This window comes from Amblyomma maculatum, unplaced genomic scaffold (genome assembly GCF_055883805.1).
Source record: "Amblyomma maculatum isolate TAMU_Amacu unplaced genomic scaffold, ASM5588380v1 scaffold_15, whole genome shotgun sequence".
NCBI classification, from domain to species: Eukaryota; Metazoa; Arthropoda; class Arachnida; order Ixodida; family Ixodidae; genus Amblyomma; species Amblyomma maculatum.
Window position 1 is genome coordinate 4,728,191 of NW_028146740.1, and position 15,416 is coordinate 4,743,606.

A 15,416-nucleotide genomic window follows, 5' to 3' on the forward strand; every position below is an offset into this window, starting at 1 on the left:
GATAAACGTTGTTATGTATTAATAAGCGCTAGCTGCAAAATGTAAGCAGGTGTTCGTAAATAAGGTTTGTAAAAAATAGGTGTTCCTAAAGAAGCCTTACGAAGCACAAGCTTTGATTCGCATGTACACTGTTTTTCTCCGCGTGTTAATAGCACTCCTGGGCAGCAGCCTTTATTCCCTTACGGGAAGAACGAATGCAAAACACCACGCTTCATTGCAAACATTAAGTACAAATTGCTCATCTGGACGATTTGTAACTGTCTGCAGGAAGAAATGTTGAGAGTTTCAGATAGCGATTCAAACATCGCGCGCTTCTCCGAAGGACTACCCAAGCGTGCACGATGTCTCCCGATAGACGTAAAAGAATGGCAGGGATCAGTTTAAGCACCTGGAATAAGTAGCCTCTTTATTAATTATCACACTAATTGCGTACCGTCTGAAAATCGCTCCAAAGAGAACCGCAACTCTCCTCTGTACCCCCGCTATCCCGCGGCCGCTACGCGCCGAGCTGCGAACGTGGCACCCCTGTTGCACGTCGCGCCCTCTCGCGGGAGTCGGTTCTTGTCATCGCAAAAGCGGCCCGCTCTTCGGCGCCGGTCGTCACACTGCCCAATATTCTAGAGCACTATACCACCGTACCGAGCAAACCCAAATACGCGGCCCGGCTTGATACCGGCAAACGGTCGCCGGCGGCCGCGAACGGCCGCCGGGCTATAGTGCTCTAGAAGATTCTAGAGCACTATAGCCCGGCGACAGTTCGCAAGGTTTGCCGCGGGAAAATCGCTCCATGTGGGTCGGCCTTTACTTTCCCGAAGAGAGTCTCAATGGGTCGCTATATAGGGCTTGAAATGTGTCTTCAGTGAGTGCCCTTCTTTAACGCTTTAGACGTTTCTTGAATACTTTCGATCCGCGAGCGACAGCGCGAAACCAGGCAAAAGCCACCCGCGCCTCTTGCGGCGGCGGAGAGCGTCACTCAAGGAGAAACGTTCCCATTGTTCCCGCGACGATTGAGAAGGCCGTAAGAAAGAGCGCGCGCTCTCCCTCGAGATCGGCCGTGAGAAAAAGCTGACACAATCTGGTCGCCATGCTCCTGAAGAAATTATGTAACAGGGACGAAGTTACAAATCTTGAACGGGTCGCGCGAATGCACTTGCGATAGGTATCTGGCCAGGAAGGTAGAAACATGCACTTGCCAATCCTTTCTGACACAATGGCACGGAAAGAGGCAGGCGTCTTGTGCGTTTTGGCTGTGAAAAAGACAGCGCGTTCAGTTTTGTTCCCCTCACTTGAGCGGCCAGTTCGCTCACGTTGTTCTGTTCCAAGCAGTTACTATCTTTCATCTTTGCCGGCCTAGCCATTCTCAAGTCAACAGTGACGATCGTTCTTGCGGATGACATTGGTTGCCTTCCTTTCATACGTTCCAGCATCAAGGACAACAAAACCTCCTTCCTTGTCTGAAAGGAACCTTTACTCGTCTGCTTCAACTCATTCACAGTAGATGTGAAGCCTACATATGGTGCTCTGCTGTCGAGCTACAATCCATACCATCCTCAATCACACGGCTTGAAGCATCCGCCCGCACCTTGCTGGTTAGTTGTCTAACCAGAGCCACCTTGTCTGCCGTGTCGAGACGCAGCTCCCCTGCAATCTGCGGACCACGCTCCAAAACTTCCCGTTTTTGGCAGGTCGACATCACCGAAAGTAACCAGAGGTGTTCTTGCCACACGCCTTGATTCGCGCTTAGCGAGGCATACTAGTAGGGCAGGGAGAAATCCATAGCTCAGTCGAATACCTTGTCAGCGCCAGCATCTTAATTATGAAAAACATTAGTGCACCTTACTCAAAGGAAGTCCGTGAAAAGTCGTACTTGCCTCCTAAGTTCAGAGTGCAGTATCTTTGCAATCCGCAAAGTGTGCCCTGGTGATGGACCGAATTAGAGGCAAAAAAACTTCACCACTTCATCCGGTGGAATCTTCTTCTTGATACAGGCTGCGCGTGACAACCTTGCCTTGCACTGTGTAGTGACGATCAAAAAACATAGAAGGTGGGGATCGAAGAGAAGAAAAAAAACATGTAGACAGGCTAAGGGAACTAGAAAGATGCTGCAGGATGATCTGAATCTGAGCTAGTTGGTGCATGGATACACATAACGGCCGCGCGTATTGTACGCCGTTAGAAAGAATGGCGAGGCCACCCCCCACTGCCTCTCCCGCAGAGCTTTTCCCCCGCCATAGCTAGCTCCCCTCCACAGACCAGACAAGCGCGCCTCTCACGATTATCTCGGGTCTTTTGGCAGGTGAACGCGCGTAGTTCACTTTCTGCCGACCACCACCTAAAACGCTCGGTCATCGTACGCCCTTACCGCGCTGCGGGCCGTGAGCACGAAACCGCAAGGTGAGCAGAACGCTCAACTTTTCGCCTGCGGTTCAAACCACTTCCCGGTGGTTTTGTTTTACCTCCGTACACGAGCAGGCAGAATAAAGCCGAATTAAGCCTGCATCGAATGCAACTCGGCCTTGGACCGAACCCGCGCGCCACAGTAGCGGCTTCCTGTCCTGCGGGTTGGAGCATAGCCTCCTCTATTTTTTCATGCCCGCTCACTGAGGGGAGGAACAAAGCGCGCCGTCCGTACCGCCTAGTTCATGCGCTCGCCACCAGATTGCGCTGCCAGCCCATACCCTGTCCCAGTGCAGACGACGCTGCTTGCGCGCGCTCCTGGAGACACGTTTGGCGTTCGTATTTGACATAGAACTCTAAAATAAAATCGCACGTTGAATTGATGTTTGTACACAATGTGCATCGGAAGTAAGCAACACAAAACTTGGTGTGGAAAGCCTGCCCTTCAACAGAAAGCGCCTGAGATCATCGCTCATAGTTTGAGGCTCTTTCGTGACAGCGGTTTTTATTTCAAATACTTTAGCAATGTCGTGTTTGTCTGTCGCCTTCATTGCAAAATTTGTGAATATTGGCCGAAAAAACTTTGTCAACAACAGCTGCAGCAGGTTCTCTTGGTGCTCTGGCGTCGAGCACATCAAGATTTTGTGCTCGCGAAGTATTACAGCGGCATTATTCACAGCCTCCTTCAAAGGGTGATTCATGTGCCTTCTTCTTGCGAGAAGAACGCGGATAAATTTCTCCAATGCGTAGAGAGCCGCTAAAAGTTCTCCAGATGGGTAGATGAGTCCACCGTGGTCTTGGTGCTTTATCAGCGAATCCGAGGGCGCCGAAGCGTTTGGCTTTGTTAGCAGACTGACGCACTCCTCACAATCGATCTTTTCTTGTACAGCTCTTGCCAAGTAGCCGCCGACCATGGCCAACGCTGCGACATCTGGAGTAGGAAGCAGCGGCTGTTCTTGCTTGAGTCGCTCTGTGAGTTCTCTACATGCATCTGCGGGGAATTCCTCACTGGTTCCTTCCCTTCGGTTTTTCTGCTGCGGCAGCGTTGACAAGCAATCGCTGCCTTCTGCTGCCATTACGTTGCTCGTACTTGACGCCGACGCGATGCCAGTCTTCAGAGTCTTCTCAATACCTGAGAGAACAGCTCGAGCATCCGTTTGATCATTTGAACCGGTTGACTTCCTCAGCCAGCCAAAAAACGACTCGATTGGGTCAGACGACATTTTCCTCGTTAAAACAAAGTGAAAGCACATATCTTCAAGAAGATATCGAATGCACTCAACATTTGAGCGAGTTGTCATCACCAGGCCTTCGTAAGTCTCCTTGGTTATAAAGTTCTTCGCCAGGCACTGGCTTTTGAGATCGGCCAGGTAGTCGAAGAAGCTTGTTTCAAGCCAGATTAGCCGTTCATCGCTTGCAGATTCGAACTGCTTGCGGTCGGCATTATTCTGGTGTATGTGCTGGGTACAATTGCTCACGTCCATGAGCGTGAACCAGCGGTGCATGGTGTCCATGAACTCAACCGTCGGTCCGACACCGGCGAAACTTGCGTCGCATGTGTGGCCCGCTTGCTCTTGCAGGAGCTTCAGTGCAGCTGTCACGGCAGGAGACAAAACTTGAACTGCTCTTTTCACGTTCATTTTTTCAATATTTGTGGGGAACACGTGTTTTCTCGTTAGGAATCGAACTGGCTTTACAAGGCTGCCTTGCTGCCTCAGGCTCTTCAAGTGGCTCGCCGTTATTTCGCCGCCTCTTCCACTGAGCACAGAATATCTTGTAGCTGTCTTGATATGTCTATATTGGTCACATATATCTTGAGCTATCAAAGACATCTACAAGACGTCGCTAGGTGCTAGTCTAGAAGACATCATCGGCAAGATGTCTGGAATCTGTCTTGTGAAGAATTTTTATGTCTTCAGCTACGCAAGACAGTTATTAGCCGGCTTAAGCCAGATATCTTCTAGAGTTCTGCATCAGAAGTCTACAATACTTCCTCACAAGACGTACGTTTCGGGGTCACATATGCGCCTATAGTGCAATGTGTACATAATTTAACTGGACGACACTGTTCTGCATACTCTAAGTATAAATTGTCGAAGGTTTGTTCTAGCAATTTTTCAGCTTGCAAAATGCTGTATCCAAAGTGCCTGCGCTTTTGAATTAAGCATGCAATCTGGGCTGTTTCCAGCATGGCACCAAGAAATGCTGTTTAGGCGATGGGTATCTGAACATAATGTACAAAAGCCGCTGACACCTTCATTTCTGCATCGTTTATTGGTGCAGCCCATAGCCACACGCGTACTGTGTTCGACCTCGCTGGGCGCAGTCCAGTCCGCCGGAAGACTCCAAACTCCGAGTGTTCACTACGACAAAGTAAGCTAGCGATGTATCCGTGTGTGATAAAAGCCAGTAGTTCGCACAGAGGAACGATTTGCTGCGCCGATGTTAATACGGAACGCCAGCTATGCACGATCCGCCATTCCCAAACTTCGCGCGCCGTGGCCTTTTTGCACCCCTCCTCTTTACAGCGAGATAGAAAATAGTGTGCCAAAATAATTACGCAAGACGCAGGTTGTATTTACCGTTTTGAAACAAATACGTCATAAGCAACAGTTACATTTTACTTGTATAGCTTGTTTTATGGAATATATTTCAGATTTCTATTGTTTTTAAAGTTATTGTATCAATGCGCTGCTCGGCCGCTGGCCATTTCGTCGTGTCTAGTCGTGTGTGAACGTTGGGCCGTTGGTTAATTTGTGACTGCGTTGAAAATGTATCCGGCACTATAGTGTTCTAGAATTGAGAAGTGTGCCGTCTGCCGCCGGCGAGCTGGTCGTTTCAGCGATGACAGGAGAGAGGGCGCTGTGTGCAGGAGGAGCGCAGTGAGCGCGGAGAAGACAGCTGGGTGAACCGCCTTCGTCACCGATTCAATCGGACTCCGAAGGCGCGTAGCAATAAACTGTGTCGCTTTAGCTCCCACACGCTTGTCTAAATGTATTAAAACGGTTATGTTCATGAACAAAACAACTAGTTCCCTATAAAATAAGCGGCCGTCGTTAGGGAACGGCAGTACAAATACAGGCAATGTAAGATACAGATTGCCGACGAACTGACAAGCAACGGCAAGATATATTTCCTGAACGTATTGGGTGCTTTATTTCTCGAACACTAGCGGGAGGTTCAATGACGAATGTCTAACGTATTTCTATGATCATGTAAATTTTTAATATTGGATGCACCGGTTTATGCGGGCTAGACTGAAGTCTTCCATCGACGCTCGCACGTACTGAAAACGCAGTGAATGGTGTTTTAGGCGTACTTTTTGCGCCACATGTAAATAGAGGTATGCGAAGATTGCTTGAAGACAGAAATTATGCCAGCGCTTACTGATGACTTTATTTAAATGTGGGCGAATACATATGAACTGGCAGTCCTACTCAAAACGAAATGAATGAATGAGAGCACATAGCAATGAACGAAACCACATAATCGACGACGTGAAAAACAAAAAATCGCGACTTAGTGCAAGAATATGGTACAAACGTATAAAACTGTACAGAAATATATGAGAATATTAATGAACTGTACTAGGCCGTGAATAAATTAAGCTGCTAAATTTGAAAACACACCAGAGAAAGGCAAAATGATTAAAGCCCTCAAACACGATTACTTGCACCTCCTCAGCTTTAGCTGCTTTACCTGCACTGCTTTAGAGGTCTGCTCTTGGTTTAGCGACTTGGCATAAAAATGCAATCGCATGAGGACGTAGAACTTCACTATGTTGTGTCATTTCTTTGTCATGAGTAGGGCAACCAAACTTGGAAACCTCTGCGCTTTGCAAAAACAAAGCAAATTCACGCATGCTATTTGCGTTAATCTTTCTTGAACTAAAAAAAAAAAAACCGTGAAAGACTTCCAGCGTGTGCACGAGCTTAGCAAGCTCCGAGGGCGGATAAAGAAGACCTCCGTGGTCGAAGTTTGAGATAAATTGATTTTCTTCTTTTTGTGCCGCGCACGATTTGCTTGAAATGAGATAAGCGGAGCAAGTACTGCATTTTGACTTCTTCATGAACTTTCTAGCGACATATCCTGCAATATAAGCTATGAGACGGCTAGAACTGTGACTAGTGACGTATCTGTGGTCATCTGAAAGAAGGGAATTCAAAGTAGCTTCGACGTCCTCGAGCCTTCCCTCGTCAACCAAACGGTCAAGCTCATCAATAGGATTTGAAAGAAGCTGGGTAGGTTTCTCGCTTGTACGGCTAATTCCAAGTAAGGCATTTACAATTTCAGCATTACAATTTCCTGTCTTAGGGGGCTTCGCTAAGTTGTAAAATGCCAGGGAATTAACTGTCACTAAAAATTGAGCCGGCGTGGGATGATCGTTGCAGCCATTAAATTGCCTCACGATTCCGAAGAGGTTTTCTAGTTTGTATTGGCTTAGTCTCGATGTGATAATGCATTTAAAACCGCATTTTGCAGATAAGTAGTCATCGCGAGGTCGACTGTGTACTGCAAAGTTACCCAAAAGCCTTCCGCGGTGCTGTTTCTTAGGAAACCATGCTTTGAGTCAACCATGCTTTGAGTGTATTTCGAGAAGGGAAGGGTTCGAATAGGGAAGGCAGCAGAAAGAGCGCGCAATGAGCAAGAAGAAAGAACGAAAGGAAGGAAAAGAGCATTCAGTAAAAGAAGGGGGGGGGGGGGGGGGGGGGCGAAAGTCATACGAGACGGACGGAACTGTTACTGTGCTCTCTGCAAACATGTGTTTTTCTGCTTGACCAATCATCGCTCGTCTCTCAACAACGCGCCATAGTACAACAGCCAGAGAAGCAACGCGATGCAACAAAATTCACGCAGGAAACGAGCCGCAGGAGCAGACGCCCCAAGCGTTTCCTCTGCGGCGCGCGCGCTTGTGATGCGCTCCTACGGCTGACAGCGCCACCTACGCTTTTCATCGCTCCGGCGACCACGTCGCTCCCATTGCCGCGCGCCGAAGACGGCACACTTCCCAATTCTAGAACACTATACCGGCACAGCGGCTGCTACTTCTGGCTACGGTGGCTAGATGGGTAGGTGTGCCGACCGGCAGGGCACAAAGCGTAGTTCCGCGTGCCTCCGCTTCATGACGACGAAACTGGCGCTGCTGTTCTCCGCCCGGTGCTCACCGGCGGATCGTCTGCTACTTGTTGCAATCGCATCGCGCGTTTTGTTAACCTCATTTTTGTTTAAAAACATTGCTTATTACTTGCGTTATCAGTCAAAATAGTAGCTGAAACTGAGACTTTTGCGGTCTGGCATTGAAACAATAAACAGACGACACTAGCTACCTGTTTTCTCGTCTGTTTGCTATCTGTCATCGTCCACATGCAAGCGCCGTAGCGGAGCAGGCGCTGCGCTTTTTGTGAGAAGTGATCGGAATGAAGACCAAAAAGGACACAACTTGTTTCGCACCCTTCTGCAAATCCGGCTACAAGTCATCGAGAAAAGGACTGAAAGTCTCGCTGTTTTCGGCGCCGCGGGATCCCGAACTGTTCAAAAGGTGGGAGCTTGCTCTTCATCGTGCCGACAAGAGGTTGCAGCCACACTCCGTTGTGTGTGAGCGGCATTTTGACAAAGAGTGTATCGAACGGGATTACAAATATATGATAGAAGGAAACGTTGTTAGCCTCCCACGTTCTCACCCACGATTGACGAATGATGCCGTGCCTTCTGCCCTGCCCGATGCTCCTGCTTACCTGTCAAGAAAGGTGACCGCGAAACGAAAGACGAAGAATTCCACAGGCTGCCGCCCAACCAAGGCTGCCAGAAGTGACAGCCACGACCTTGAGACAGTGCCGGACGATCCAGTACCTTCAAGCTCCAGTGAAGGTATCTCTACGTCTGTAACCGAAGTGTCACGTACCTCGTGCGGTTGACATTGACTTCACCACCTGCACGGTATCCCACAGCGACTGGACACATCACTCTATTGAAGATTCTGGCGCCTCTGCGTTCTCGACTTGCAGAAAAAGCGGACAGAGCATCGTTCTGGTGAAAGTAATACTCCTGGAGCACTGTGCGTCAAAACTGCGAGCCACCGTCCGTGCAAGGCACCGACAGAAGCTGGATTTGGAAACTCGTGAACAGGTTGGGGACCTTTGGCTGACGTGGATGCCATGATTCCATGTCAGGGCGTAAAATGCAATGACCAACTTGACACCGTCCTCGCGAAATCCAAGAATATAAGAATCCACGGCAACACAATTCATTCAGCTCCAAATGCGTCGGCATCGCCGCAAGTCAAGGAGACTCCTGTTTACATTGCCGATACGCAAAAAAGTTGCTCCTAAATCAGCTGTCGTACAAAAGAACAAAGGACCGGAGGTCGAGGGAGCGCGAGAAGAAGAGAAAGCTTGTAACCGCAAAGTTCAAGAGACTGAAGCGAAATATGTTTACTCTTGAGACAAAACTGGAAGAGATGAGGAGGAAGAACTCAAAACTAGAAAGCTGCGCGCTCATGTCAATAATAGAAAATTTGCCAGTAAGACAACAGTCACAAGTCATGGCCTGTTTAAATGCTTCAAAGCGGAAAAGCAAGAAGGGTTTTAAGTACCAGCGCGAGTGGCTGCTCGAATGCTTGATAATGCGGATGAGGAGCAAACGGCTTTATGAGCACCTGCGCAAGGAGAAGATATCATGCTGCTGCCCGGCAGAACGTGTCTCCAACTGTACCTGCGCGGATTTCGAAGCGGATTCGGCTTCAACAAACGGGTGTTTGCTGCCTTGAAGGAAAAATGCAGATGCATGACGGAGCAGCAACGTCATGGCAGCATTATGATGGATGAAATTAAACTTTCCGAGAACCTGACGGTCAGTCACTACGGGAAAGTGAACGGTTTGGTGGACCTCGAAAAATTTTCATCTAGCTCAGAATTGGCGGATCACGCCCTAGTTGTTCTCTTCCAACCATTCACGGGAAAGTGGCACCAGGTGCTTGGCGTTTTCGCCTCGAAGGAGAACGTGAAAGCTGATGTGCTAGCAAAAATTACGGTGGAGGGTGTGATAATGGCAAAACGCCTCACTTTTTGTGGATTTCATAACAACAGACGCTGCTAGCTGGAATCGTTCCATGTGACGTATTTTTGGAATTTCTGGGAAAGCAGGACAAGTTAGAAAGTCTCGCAGACTTCGCCTCTTTTCTGCAGCTCAAACCTTCGCCTATGATCGGTTGTGAGGACCATAAGATTGAGATCACTAACAGCGTCGTCAAGTTTTACTCTATCATGCGCCTCCACTTCTTGGTCAAGAGCAAGAACCTGGCCCGTGAAAACGCGCAAAAAAAAAAAAAAAGAAAACACCTGAAATTGAGACGCGTGCTTTGAACGCATAGGCATGATTTTGGGGTGTGTTACTTCACTGACTCAAAAACACTAATGTGTGCATGCCATTTATTGCACTTTCAAAAGTTCAGCTAGAAGATACCGTTTTGCAATACAAGCTTATGCGCTCGTTTTATTTTATTTATTCGCAAGGTCTGCTTACGCCCATGCACACGCATAAATCACAGCTGAGCACTGTGTTAATATATATTCGCGTTGCCTTGTGATAGCGTGGAACATTTAATGAAAAAAAAAATTAAGAACGAGGAAGTGACATAACAGTGTTTGGAGTTGCTTGCCTGAAAAATCGGGAACGCAGCAAACACGCTGTACGTAAAAAAACAGCCTTAAACTCGGCTCCCCTGCCTTTGTAATATGTTTACATCCCTTCCCTATTCCTGTAAGACAGCTTGTTTGCAATAAACTCATTTTCACTTGGAAAAAAGTGAAGCGAGTCGCTTTCTGTCATACGTGGCGACAGCCGGAGGAAACGGTCATGAACCGGGCTTTCGCTGGTGGCGCCACTGCGGCGTCATGAAGAAAAGGCACGCGTTACCCCCGCCGGTCGGCACACCTACCCATCTAGACACCGTATTCTGGCTGCAAGGCAAGCTTCGCTGGGTGAGTAAGAAATGCCGCCTCAGCCGTCCGGAAAAGCCGTGAAGGCTTAGGAGGGGTTAGGCATTGCGCTAGCTGTCTAGCTAAGTCGTTGCGATGGCGCCGCCGCAGCCTAGGTTGCGTCCGTTTACCTTCTTCGGCCGCGTGCCGAAGGGGGTAAACAGCACCGACATCTGCAAAGAGTTGGTAAAGCGATTTACGAGAGCTGAAATTGGAGGCGTCCAGGACTTTCAGGCTGGACGATTCGAGATTTGTCTCAAGAACAAGAAGGTGGTCCAAGCCTTTCTTGCGGACCCAGTCATCACTGTGAAGGGAACCGCTGTACGCTTCGCGTACCGCGGTAAGCTGAGCACAACCGTGCGCGTGTTTGGCTTTCCCAACGACCTCGACGTGAGAGAGCTGCGAGAGGCCTTGGAGCGGTACGGACCGGTGGAGTCCATCACCACCGAGTTCGTGCCGGAGTTCGAGGGAATACCGAGCGGCAACCGCCGCGTGAGGATGGACTTGCGACGACCGCTGCCGAACTTCCTGCAGGTGGCCGAATTCACCCTGCAGTGCGAGTACGAGGGGGTCGCACGTGTTTGCCGGCGCTGCGGCGCTAGTGGCCACGTGCGCGCTGCGTGTGATGTCCCCTTGTGCGCGCGCTGCGGGGCCTTCGGCCACGCTTCGTGCACCCTCCCCTGCCCCCAGTGCGGCGCGGATCACGCGCTGATCAAGTGTGGTGCTAGGACGTTCGCGTCCGTGGCCAAACACGCCATGGTAGTGGCCGCTGCAGCCGCAGCTGTGCCACAACCTACCCAGCCTGCTGCCAAAGAGCCGACCGACGCGTTGTCCTCTGAACAACCGCCGGAAGGCACCGAGGACTACGAGGAGACAACTGACACCCCAGTCGCGGTGAGTGACGTTTCTCTTACCGCGTCCGAACTGTCCTCGCAGGCCGTGCAGAACCGCCTCGCTCCTCGGAGCGACCACGCTCACAGCGGCCCTGCTGATTCCATCGACCAGCAAGGGCCACCATTGGCCGAGAGTTTGGAGCACGTGGCCGTTACGCAGCAGGCAGCCGATCAACTGGAGAGCCAGACAAGCGGCAGCCTCGTCCAGTCCGATGACGACGAGTTTACTCCCGTCACCCGGAGGAAACGAGGCAGACCGCTGCCGCGCATTCGACACCGAACCCCTTCCGCAAGCAGCTCGGCTACATCGGGAGCTGCCACTCAGGCGAAGCGGCGCAATGAACGATCTCCGTCGCCGCTGTACGCGACCGAAGGCGTGATTGTTGCGCCATGTGTGTTATGTGGTGGGGCCTTTCCAGGCCAATGCGACTGCGTGGAACTGAGCTCCTCGTCAGAGGAGGGGGCAGATGCCCCGTGACCGTAACCGCCTTCCTGGCGCGTTGCGGCCCTTGTCCGGGTAGGACCTTCGCCCCAAAACAAAAAACTCTCCCCCCCATTCTTGGAGGGGGAGGGGGCCTTGCCGGGGGCGTCGGATGAATGATGATGGGCTGATGGATTATGTGCGATCCTGGGACGCGGCACCCTCGGGTGCCAAGTCCCCTTCCTATCTGACAACGGCAAGAAATTGGTTCTTCTAAATGAGTCACTTAATGGAGCAGTAAAGTGAGTGAGTGTTTTCTTTTTCCGATAAAAATGCTGCAAGGACCGTTGTTTGCATCCGCCGGCGCAGGCTGTATGGGCGAGCAAGATAGCGCGCGCGGACCGTTTAGTCAGTACGAAAGGCGGTGTTTTATGGCGCTTCTATAGTTGTGTGCATGCAGGAAGGTTTTGCGCTTGTAATTCCACTCGCCGCGTTTCGTGAACTGCCATTGGCGGCGGAACCTCGCGATGTAATTCTTCAAAATGAGCTTGGCGATCCGACGTCTTTCGTTGATTGCTGCTGGTTCTAACACTTTCCCAGGAAACACAACTGAGCACGAAAGTCTGCATGCTTAGTGTGGCCTTCACTCTGCAGCAAGATACAGAAAATACGCACCGTCGAGTGGAAGCCGTGCATTGTTTATGGCAGCCTGCAGAGCTCTATGCGCGCTAAGTTATGCCGCGGTTGCGAAAAAGAAAAAGAACGATCTCAATAGAGGTGAGGGTAAGGTGCATTCTGGCCACAGCGACTCTCCCAACTGCTAGCAAAATACTCTCGGTCTGTTCACAGGCACAAGTTGAAACACATGGCGAGATAGGAACGGCGCACAAAATTCTGCAGTGATTTAATTTTAATAGTTCATAACATGTTTACAGTCAGCCATTACATTGCCACAACAATACTATAGTCCGTATATATTCAGTGATTAAGTGATTTTACATTTTCATATAGTCAGAAAGCTCAATTTAGTTCTTTTTAAGTTCCTGAACTGCATGCTGTGTGATGTGCTGGTGCTCTATTTGCTTTGGTCCTCAGGTTTTTTTTTTTTTTTTTTGGCGGAAATGTTTTAAGAAATTAAGCTTCAGTTGGTACAGAAAGAAGTCGAAAGCAAATCTTTCGGAGGGACCTCGTATAACGAAAAGCCTATTATTAATACACAAAAACATATCAATTTCATTTGTTTTCTTGCTTCAAGGCCAATAGACTCTTCCTATCCAGAACTGGGAAAAGAAAAGAGAGTACTGAATCTTAACTTACTTTTAAGGCATATAGAATGTAGCCATGTTATAATATGGGTTCAGTGTATGCCTTCTGGCTGTCCTCAACAACAAAGCTGTGACTCCACACAAACCTTTTGATAGCATATGGACTCCTCCCAAAGTGAAGGTTTTAGCATCAAAGGTGAAATGCCTTCATTTAATTCAATGCTCTTTTTCACATTGTGCTGTTGTGTCTGTGTTTGGTGCTCTTGTTATTTTGTGTCTGCACGAATTTTCATGTAAACAAAACACCTACCCAACAGCTCAAGCAAGTGAGCTATGCATTCTTTTTTTTTTTTTGCTCTGGGTGCATGCTCACTGTTTAAAATATTGCTTTCATTTGTTCTAGGAAAAACTGGTGATGCATACATACATAGGTACCTACATATATACATGCATAGATACACACATAGGTAATGCATCCATACATAGATACATGATACATAGATTTATTTCTTCTCTACATATGTCGAATGAAACACTTGGCAAACTAAGAGGCAGAAACCTTACCCAGCATAGAAAGTGACTCTCAATAAAAAAAAAGGAATGTATAAATCAGGAAAATGGTGGTTCTCTTCAGGTGTGTCTGTTGGTGAAGACAAGGAAAGGTTTAGCCTTTGAGGTCATCAAGGAGTTATTAATATACATATATTACACTCAGCACTATTTTGTGCTGCTAGTGCGTGTCTTGGTTAAACATATTTCTATTGTGTACTCAGTACTCTCAACCTTTGTGACATATTTTGAGGTTAAATTCTTATCCTTTAGTGGAATTTGTGCCAGTGTTTTGTAGTCAGTGATTTGCTTTATTAAACTTCACAAGAAATCTTTAAAGCATTGAACACCTTGCAGGTTGCCACCACCTCCACGGCTGCCTAGCAACTATCCTTTTCCTGTCTGTGCTGCAAACACAACTTAGCGATGAGGGCCACAGGACTGACATCTCACTGGGCAGTCGCGGGCTACTGACTGAATACACAGGTATGGTTTGACTGTGCCAAAAACTTGGAGTTGCCAACAGTGGGACTTTTTCCTTCTGTTTGGGAGCTCATATATCTAAATCGTGCTTTTGATTTTAATCCTGGCAGGTGTGACATGGAAAGCCTTCAACATCAATGAAACTTAGTTTTGCCGACGTCACAAAAGAGTGGTTGGTGTTTGCCTTGTGACAAAGACCAAGTCCACATCTAAAGGCGCTGCACAGCCACCATGAACAGTGCCACAATAGCAAGCAGCTGGGATCAAGGCACCTTCTGTGCTCATTTACAACTCAAGTTTGAAGCTTTGTAATTTTGCAAAGGTAGGCCTCCAACAATTGACAGAGAGGAGCCTCCCAATCAATTGAGCCACAAAGGAATTCCCCCTTTCATGGTAGTAGGTGACAAAAAAGAGGCAGTGCAGCTGGTGTTCAGTACCGATAAAGAAAAAGCTGCCCAGCCTAGTTAGCTGTGGACAAGGGCTGGAGTGGTACCAGTGTTGAGAACGATCTGATTGGCAGAAAAGCCTCCTTTGAGGGATATTCGCCCCTTCATTCTTAATTTGTAACTGACTGCAGTGGATCTGATAGCCCCGGAAGTTTTCTTTTTTCTTTTTTTCAATTTTCTCTGCCCTCTAGGGGTTGTACAGAATAACAGATGCACAACCCATGCCAGCTCCCTCATTTTACAATGCTTTCATGCCAGAATGTTGGCAGTGGTATTCAGACCTTGTTTGGTTTTTTTTTTCAATGCCTTTTCTCCATGCATAATAACAGGCTATTTAGCATAACACAGTCGCACACAAGACAGAGGACACCATCAGCACTTACAACTGTTCAGCGGAAAGCAGCCGATACACATAGCCTACTCAGGTGATGCGCACGGGTACAAGGCAACATGGAAACAGCACCAATTTTGTCAAACTATGCGTGAGAAATTTTTCTTCAGTCTTATAAGAAAAACCAATTTGCTGCTGACACAGCTGTAACCTGCTTTTTTATATGAAGGGCTTCTAGTGTTTCATGAGCCGTTACTTAGTTTTCACAATTGGTGCAAACCCTACGGTGCAAGACAAGTCGCTCACCTTCATTGTTAATGTCTTTTGCATGTTCCCTAAGTTGGCCATTCACGCAGAATCCTGCCTATGCAAAATAAGATTTTTCTACATGACAGTAGAATTTTATAGACTGTGGTCCACTTTACGAAATGCTGGCCATGTCTCTTCTGACAGCCGACCTGTTTGCTTTCGTAGCTTATGTGATGGCTTAGCTGAGCAAGCTTTCAGGGAGCAAAGGATACCATCTATACATTAAACAGGTTCGAGCTGCGTCAGCGACACTTCAGTTTTTCTTTGAGGCTGAACAGATATTTCTCATACCTGCTTTGATAAGATTGGGGCTGTTTTCCTGTTGCCTTGTACATGTGCACATCAG

At 48.4% G+C, this 15,416-nt stretch overlaps 1 long non-coding RNA gene and 1 pseudogene across 1 annotated transcript; one reads left to right on the plus strand and one right to left on the minus strand.

The window, feature by feature from the left end:
• Positions 1 to 2,869: 2,869 nt before the first annotated feature.
• Positions 2,870 to 4,098, minus strand: LOC146171956 (uncharacterized; annotated as a pseudogene).
• A 6,192-nt stretch (positions 4,099 to 10,290) lies between these two features.
• LOC146171957 (uncharacterized) lies at positions 10,291 to 14,608 on the plus strand. The gene is made up of 3 exons (XR_014702693.1): positions 10,291 to 10,376; positions 13,859 to 13,987; positions 14,095 to 14,608. It is a non-coding gene; the product is annotated as an uncharacterized LOC146171957 (long non-coding RNA).
• Positions 14,609 to 15,416: the final 808 nt, after the last annotated feature.